Source organism: Myotis yumanensis, unplaced genomic scaffold, assembly GCF_028538775.1.
Source record: "Myotis yumanensis isolate MYYU_CA2020_CCGP unplaced genomic scaffold, mMyoYum1.0.hap1 SCAF_2, whole genome shotgun sequence".
Taxonomy (NCBI): Eukaryota; Metazoa; Chordata; class Mammalia; order Chiroptera; family Vespertilionidae; genus Myotis; species Myotis yumanensis.
In genome coordinates this window covers 185199302-185206836 of record NW_027223753.1, presented here as the reverse complement: position 1 = coordinate 185206836, position 7535 = coordinate 185199302, and the positions used below count along the sequence as shown (strand labels likewise).

Below are 7535 nucleotides of genomic sequence, written 5' to 3'. Positions count from 1 at the left end.
CACAGAACCTAGAGACAGAACCTAGGGAGAGAACATGGCAAAAGATCCTGGACAGAACCTGGCTACAGAACTTGGCTGGAGAACCTAGACAGAACTTGGTGGGAGAACCTGGATTGAACCTGGCTGGAGAACCTGAAGAACCTGGCTATGATGATCACCTGAACGCTGCCTCCGTGTCATTCCTTCTTCGCCGACTCCGTCCACACCTTTGGGGATCCCTGGACCTGCTGGGGCTGGACCCCAGCACTTGCTCAACATCACTGGCTTTTGTCTGATTATAATATCCATGTTCTTTCTATTATACCATATTTCCTCTCATTTTGCAAACATCTATAATGGGTTTTTATTTTGTGCCAAAGCTGGTGTTAGGTGGTAGGTTAAGAAGACAAATGAAACACTGATAAAATGTATATGTACATTTAAAATTTAAATTTTTAAGGCATGTTTTTATCTCCTTTGCCAAGCCTATCATTCAACACTTGAATTCAACCTTCCATTCTCTAAAGTTTGCCCAATTTATCTTGTCATTTAGATACTTCCACATACTTTACAATGAATTTATTCAACAAACATTTATATTGGGGTACTATATTCAAAGCACAATGCTAGGTTGATATAAAAATGGACAAGACCCAGTCAAATGGAAGAAATAAACAATAACTTCAGAACATGTGAGGACTAAAATCAATTATTGTGGGGTTGTGGGGGGAAAAAGCTATGAGACAGGGAAGGAAGTGATTTTAGTTGGAGCTCAAAGATGAATAAATGATCTTAAAGTAGGGTAGAGGAATAAATATGCTTCTGGCAGAGTGAAACCATGTACAAAGGGACAGAGGTGTGCTTGAAAGTCACACCAATTCAGCTGGGGGCGGGGACACGGCTCAGGAGTTGGGGAACCACCGCTGCTTTTTTTTTTCTTCTTTCTTAGGCAAGACTATGACTTAGGCTTGGAACCCTGTTTTAGAAAGATGGCTTCTAAATGGCCCCTTTGGGATCATTTAGAAAAAGAAGTCATTTAGGAGGGAGGGCATCACTTACCTGGATTCGTCATATTCTTTCACATCTCCAAAAAAGAATTGCAAATTCCACAAGGAAAAGAACTATTTCTCCATATTCTTTTATGTTCTTTGGGCTTTAATATGGTACTATGCATTATAATTTTATCTGATAAATCATTATTTTTTGGGGGGGGGGGTCAATGAAAGTAATACATTACCTCTGGTACTGAGTGCTGCTTTGTAGCTGAATAGTTGAGGCTGAATGTAATGATCCAGATAGACATGAGGAGGTAAGGGGAGGAAAGGGGCCTCTTTCGGACTTTTGTCTGATTACCTGGAAAATTTGAGCGGTGAAACGGGATGCAGTCGATGAAGCCTTTTGAGACTGTACAACAGGATACATTATATTTGATTTAATTAATATAAACCTGATAGTTTTCCAATGAGTCCTGTTGTGGCCTATGCATTATGCTATGTTTGATAATACAGAAATACAGATATGAGTAAGGAACAGTGTCTGCCCTGTGAGCGCACACTGGTTCCTGAAAAGAGGAAATAAGCATTTTAACCGTGATATAATGAAATCTGTTTACGCTCTGTTAGCCTGTGAAGAAAGTGCTGCGGGAAATAGAGAAGGGAGTGACCTAATAGCTCACAGGATTTTTGTCGGGATTTAAAAAAAATTAATATATGTGTAAAAATGTCATACTACTAGAGTCTTAGCTCCAATTATTACTCAGCCAACACTACCTTCGTATTGGTATTGGGCGATTTTTTTTGCAGAACGTGCAGCCCTCACCTTGAAGGGGTTGCTCGTTCCCCTAAGCCTCTGACTTCTTTCGTCCGGCTGAACCCAAGTGAGTTTTTGGCTCTCCACGCAGACCCAGGTGTCAAAGATTGGAGGCTCCCACGGTCCAGCGCCTCTGAGATCGTGGGGCGGCTCTACTCGGGAGTTTACGGTCGTGGGCGGGGCCCGCCCCCCCATGTGGTCCCGACATCATTTGACATGGCGGAATCCCTCCTCAAACCCTCCTGGTAGTTATTGGAGCGGCGGCGGCGGCGGCCGGAGCAGGAGGCGGAGGCGGAGGAGGAGGAGAGCGGCGGCGGCGGCGGGAGCGGAGAAGGGGGCGGCGGCGATCCTCGGGGCTGCCGGCTGGGAAGGCGCGGGCGAAGCGGTGTCTGGCGCGCCCGGAGCCCCGCTTTTCAGCCCGAGGGAAGGTAAGGCGTGCGGGCGCGGGAGGCTGGAGGGGACCCGCACCCCGCACCCGGCCGCCGGTCCCCGCGCGCTGGAAAGCCCCGCCGGACGCCGGGTCCGCCAAAGTGCGTTCCCGTCCGGGCGCGCTCGGGGCGCGCCGGGCTTCCCGGGGCAAACTTGGCGCCACGGTGCGGGGCGCCCCGCGCTCGCCCGGACACCCCGGGAGCTCGGGGTCGGGGGAGGGTCGGCCTCCGCTAGGGGCCGCGTCTGGTTCCCGCCCGTCCCCTCCGCTGGCCGGGGCTTGGAGCGGGGAAAGAAACGGGTAGGTTCTTCTTGATGAAAAGAAACACACACACACACACACACAAATCTGGGCAGTGGCTCCGGGCTCTCCCTCCCCGCGCGCCCCCCCGCCCAGCCTCCCGGCAGATTTTGTCCGAGGAATCCGCTCCCCCTCCCGGAATCTCCGCGGCAGGAACGCGGCCGGGAGGGAGGGGGAGGGCGGCGGGGAGCCCGAGGAATCTTCGACGTGTCACTTTCCGAGGCTGTAGATTTCCATATGGTGGAGGGAGGGGGGCGGGCGTGCGAACTGGGCTCCAAGGGGCGGCCCGCCTCTCCGCGCCGGGCGGGGGCGGGGGCGGGCGGGGGCCTGGGACCCGCGGCTGCGGGCGGGCGGGGAGGGTCCCGAGCCCGCGCCGGCCCCCCGCCCCCCGGCCCGGCCTCTCCGGGACACTCCCCGCCCCGCAGCTGGCCACCTCCGGGCGCGCCACGTCCTCCCTCCTGTCCTGCTCCCCCGGACTCCCCCCGGGCTGGGGGCGGGAACCGCGGCCTCGGCGGGACTCGGCGAGCCAGGCGGCTGCCAGCGCGGGCGGGGGAGCGGGGCGCGGCGGGAAGGAGCGGGCGACCCGGTGTGTGGGCCAGCGCAGCTCCGGTCAGTCGGTCACCCCGAGGGGCGCCCGGTGGGGAGGGGGCGGGCGGGAGGCATCCGCACCCCAAGGCGGCCGGGAGGGGCCGCGCGGGCCGTCGGGGGCCGGCGGCGGGGCGGGGGCGCGGCGGCGTGCGGGGGGCCTGTCACTCGGGGCGGCGTTGGGGGCCGCGGGCGGTGTCGGCGAACTTTAACGAAGGTCAGGTCCCGGCGCGCCGCGGGAGCCCGAGCCCCCGGACCGGTGTCCCGGGAGACGGGGCAGGGCCGCCCGCCGCGCCGGGGGCCGGGCGCCCTCCTCCGGGGCGCGCAGCTGGAGCTGGGGCTTTGGAGTCGCCTGCCCTGCCATCCCCGACGGGGGCGAGCAGCGGCGTTTTATCCCGGCCGGTGCCTTTTGCGGACTTCCTTAAAAGTTACAACTCTTTCTTTTCTCTTCAGCCCAGCATTTTTCTTGAAACAAAACTTGGACTTTGGCCAGGATGGGCCGGCCCTGGGGCCCTAAATCCACACATCTATCTCTCCATCCTTGTTGGTTTCTCGCCTCCCTCCCCTTCTTCCACCCAGGCTCAAGCACTTTTTTTTTGGAACGGGAGCCGTCTTTTGTTGGGTGGGCATCCCCCGATGGCTTGTCTGTTTATTTTTTAATGTGCAGTTAATTTGATCCCAATTTCCCCAGTTTCCAGGCCCTGCTAGGGAAAGCAAGAGGAGAGGGAATAAGCCACTTTTTTTCCCCCCTTCTTTTTCTCTGTTTTTAAAGTGTGGAGAAAGGTGGGAGGCACGGTGGTGGTTATGGGCAGAGAGTCAGAGGGAGCAGACAGACCCGGAAGAAAAGGAATCTGCTCTGGAATAACACTTATTTTTGAGGCCTCCAGCCTTGGGCAAAAATACACCGCCTCGGTTCTGATGTCTGCTGCCTGAGATGCTCGTCACTTTTAAGCTCAGGCCCGACAACGCAGGGGGGGGAAGAGGTCTGCAGCCATAGCGGCCTGCGACCCTGGTTTTGTGCCTTGAGTGGGGGTCCGTGGTTTCCCCCTCTTTGGAAGCTGGCTCTGTGGACCTAGTAGTCGGCGAATTTCCTGGCTCCCTGGGAGCAGCTGTTAGTAAGGGTAAAAGCTGTGGGCATGTTTCTGTCCCTGCAAGACCATCACCCATGGGGCTGTTATAATTCCCACTTTGTTTAGGCACGAGGGTCACCCACAAGCTGGCTATGCATGAGGCATAGCTGGTTTAAAAAAGTTATTAAAACTTGTACTTAAACTTGTATGTGCTTTGAAAAAGTGTGTTGGTTTAAATGCTTTTAAGAGAAAAAAAATTCATCTGTAAAGATAGTGTTCATTTAAAAGAGAGGTTAAAACGGCAAGATATCATCATGGAATAGGGGGTTGTAGCTTCTAATTACAGTATATACAATTTCAGAAAGATATTCCGGTAACCTTTTAAGACAGACTTTATAAATAGCTCACACCAGACCGTGGCTATATTGCAGAGCCAGTCTTCTGGGGTTTTGGGAAGAATGCTTGGGATCAGTTAGGAAGCTCTAGGAAACCTAGGTGGTAGTTTCCTCTGTAGGAGTTTTGGCCCCTTTTGCTTAACACTTCATTTAACCTGGTGGAATTTGATAGCATCCTTAGAAGTTAACCGGAAGAACTTCCCCAGAGTTTTCAGTTTTAGGAAAATGAAGGCCAGGGAAGGGGAAGTGACTTGCTCAGGGTTACCATATTAAAGCCCAAGAAAGGATTGTAATAATAGCTACTCTTTCTTGGATATCTAATGTGTACTGAGCACTGTGCGTTGTGCTTTAAGTGCTATCTCATTAAACTTCTAATAAGTCTTTCCCTTTAGATGATGTTATGGACATTTTATAGACAAAAGCATTGAGTTTCATAGAAATTAAATAACTTGCATAAGATCACATAGCTACCAATGGCATAATAGAATTTTCTTCGGTGATGGAAATGGTTCTGTATCTGTGCTATCCAATATGGCACATGAAGCTGCTGGGCGTTGGAATGTGGCTAGTGGGGACTGAGGAACTGCATTTGAAATTATTTACTTTTAATTATGTTAAACTGCTACTTGTGACTAGTCGTTACTATACTGGAGAGAGCCTTATAGAATCTTTTGACTCCCAAACATTCACAGTTAACTGGGTCCTATTGCTTTTTAGATCACCTAGTTCAGTTTTCTTTTTTCCACAGCAGTAGGAGATGCTTAGATTCAGCTCTTAAATGATATTTCAGTGCTAAATCACCTGTAACTCAGTTTTGCTTTCACACTTTGAGTGGACCAAATAAGCCCATTATTTGTTGTTACTTTAAATTTTTGCATGTCAGAGTGAAAACTGATGGACAGAAACTTTAAGTGACATTTTCTTGTTTGGTTGAAATGATTATTTATAGGAATTGCTGAAAACGCAGTCAGCTTGTTGGTTATATTAGTGTAATAAAGGAGTAGAAATAGGAGGCAATATGAAAAATCACTAATCGGGAGTTGAAAAAAAAAGACCCCTAATACCCATGTTTACTTGTTCATTTGGCAGTTCTTTTCAAATGACTTCATAAGTGTCAGATAAATAATATAGCCAAACCATCATTCAATTTTTGTTATGTAGCTGCAGAATGAAAGATTAAAATCATTGCTTTGCTATCAAGGTCTAAAATCCAAATATAAAACACTACATTAGCCTACGAATTGGGAAGAATATGCTTAAGATTAAAACAAACAGCAAGAGAGATTCTTTTGGTGGCAAATGGTCAAATAGTTTTCTGATTAGAGGATTTAATTTACATCTAATGCATTTTAGAATTCATTTGGGAAAAAGATTTTCAACAACTTCCTAATTTTGTGAGAAATAGTGAAAATTCCAGCCACGGTTAAAGTAGGCATTCATTTATCTGGATTCCATAAATATCCAATAACCCAGTACCTTTTTCTTTCCCTCCCTCCCTCCCCCCCCTCCCTCCCTCCCTCTCTTTCTTTCTTTCTCTCTTTTTTTTTTTTTTTGCTACTACTTTCAAGAAAAGACAAGTGATTAATATTTTTTATAGGATTTTTAAAGCAGTAACTTCCAGTTTCAATGTAAATGTACCTGGATCTGCTATCCCTTCCATAGTTATCATACTGCCAAGGGATAATTGCATTTCATAAGCCTGACCCTAGTATTATGCTCCTGAGGATCTGCACTAGTAAATCGCTTCCAATGTTCTGTGTTTTAGTGTCATGTGAATTGTGTGGTTCCAGCTCTTTGAAATTTATAAATTTAACTATAGATAAAGGAAGGCATCCATCAACAAGACTGTTCAGATAGCTGAAACAGCCTGTTCGTACCCATTGCTGACCATAGGGAGCATGGTTATTTGCGAGGAACGAGGATGAGAGAAACAAGTTATAAATAGGATTATAGTGTTCTCATGAGTGTGAGAAATATAGGAAACTTGATTTAACTCATGATGTAGTGTTCCATTTGTAGGACATCAATGTGCTTAATACAAATGAGAGATAGTAAATCTTAAAAGATAAAGATGTTGAAGTGATGGGCAAAGATTAGAAATCATAATCATACTTCTCGTGAGGGCCACATCTGAGCATCAGTTGGAAATCAGACTATCTACTCTGTCAGCCATTACTTTTTAGCTGTGTGTCCTTGATCAACTTCTGAACCACTCTTAGTCTGGGTTTCCTTATTTTAATGTAAGGAGAAAACATCTTGCATACAATTTCTCAGATGGTTGTCACAATGGATTAATGAGTCGGTGTATTGAAAAGTGTTTGGTAAAGCCTTACACAAACTCCATAGTTCATTATATTGCAAAGTTTAAAACAGCTGTTCCCAGTATTACTTTGTGTTTTCAGAGACCTCCAAATTGTGTTTGGACAGTTTGAAAAGTCATTTTTTTCTCCCTTTGTGATGAGTAAATAAAGCTTCAAGTTTTAGATTGCTATGTTTCATTTTCTCTCCACTCCTAATGGAATAGTTGATTGGTGACCTCTCCAAAGTTGTGTTGTACATAAAATGTCCCAGCTTCACTGTTTGGGGAATTTTTTTCTTTAGATGTAGCTTGTAGCTGGCTAGCATTGCTGAAGTGGACAGGACGGCCTGCTTGACTCGGGTCATTTTTGAGGTGAAGGGGAAAAAGTACAAGTGTCTTAGAGGAAATGCCAATATTAAATGATAGAGGCATAGGTTTTAGTCCTTGTATATTAGCCTGTTATTTGAGCTTTCAATAATTATAGCTGGGAATGGGGGAAAAGAATCATTTTCAGTGTAGGAAATCTTTGCAACCTACCTGTTTCCACTTTAGAAAGTACAATTGCCTTTCTTTACATTAACGAGGTTAATCCATGAAATGAGAATTTTTGTGGTAAGACATTCTTTTCAAGTAAACCTTAATTCTCATTCTTACAGCTGCTGGGAATGTAC

The 7535-nt window shown here is 47.6% G+C and overlaps 1 protein-coding gene across 3 annotated transcripts in view; it reads left to right on the top strand.

Moving 5' to 3' along the window:
- The first annotated feature begins 2053 nt into the window (after positions 1–2053).
- Positions 2054–7535, top strand: part of FNDC3B (fibronectin type III domain containing 3B) — a 334918-nt gene continuing 329436 nt past the window's right edge. For all 3 annotated transcript variants that reach the window (XM_070406793.1, XM_070406792.1, XM_070406791.1), the window contains exon 1: positions 2054–2216. The gene's annotated coding sequence lies outside the window, so the exon portion shown is untranslated. The remainder of the gene's footprint in view (positions 2217–7535) is intronic.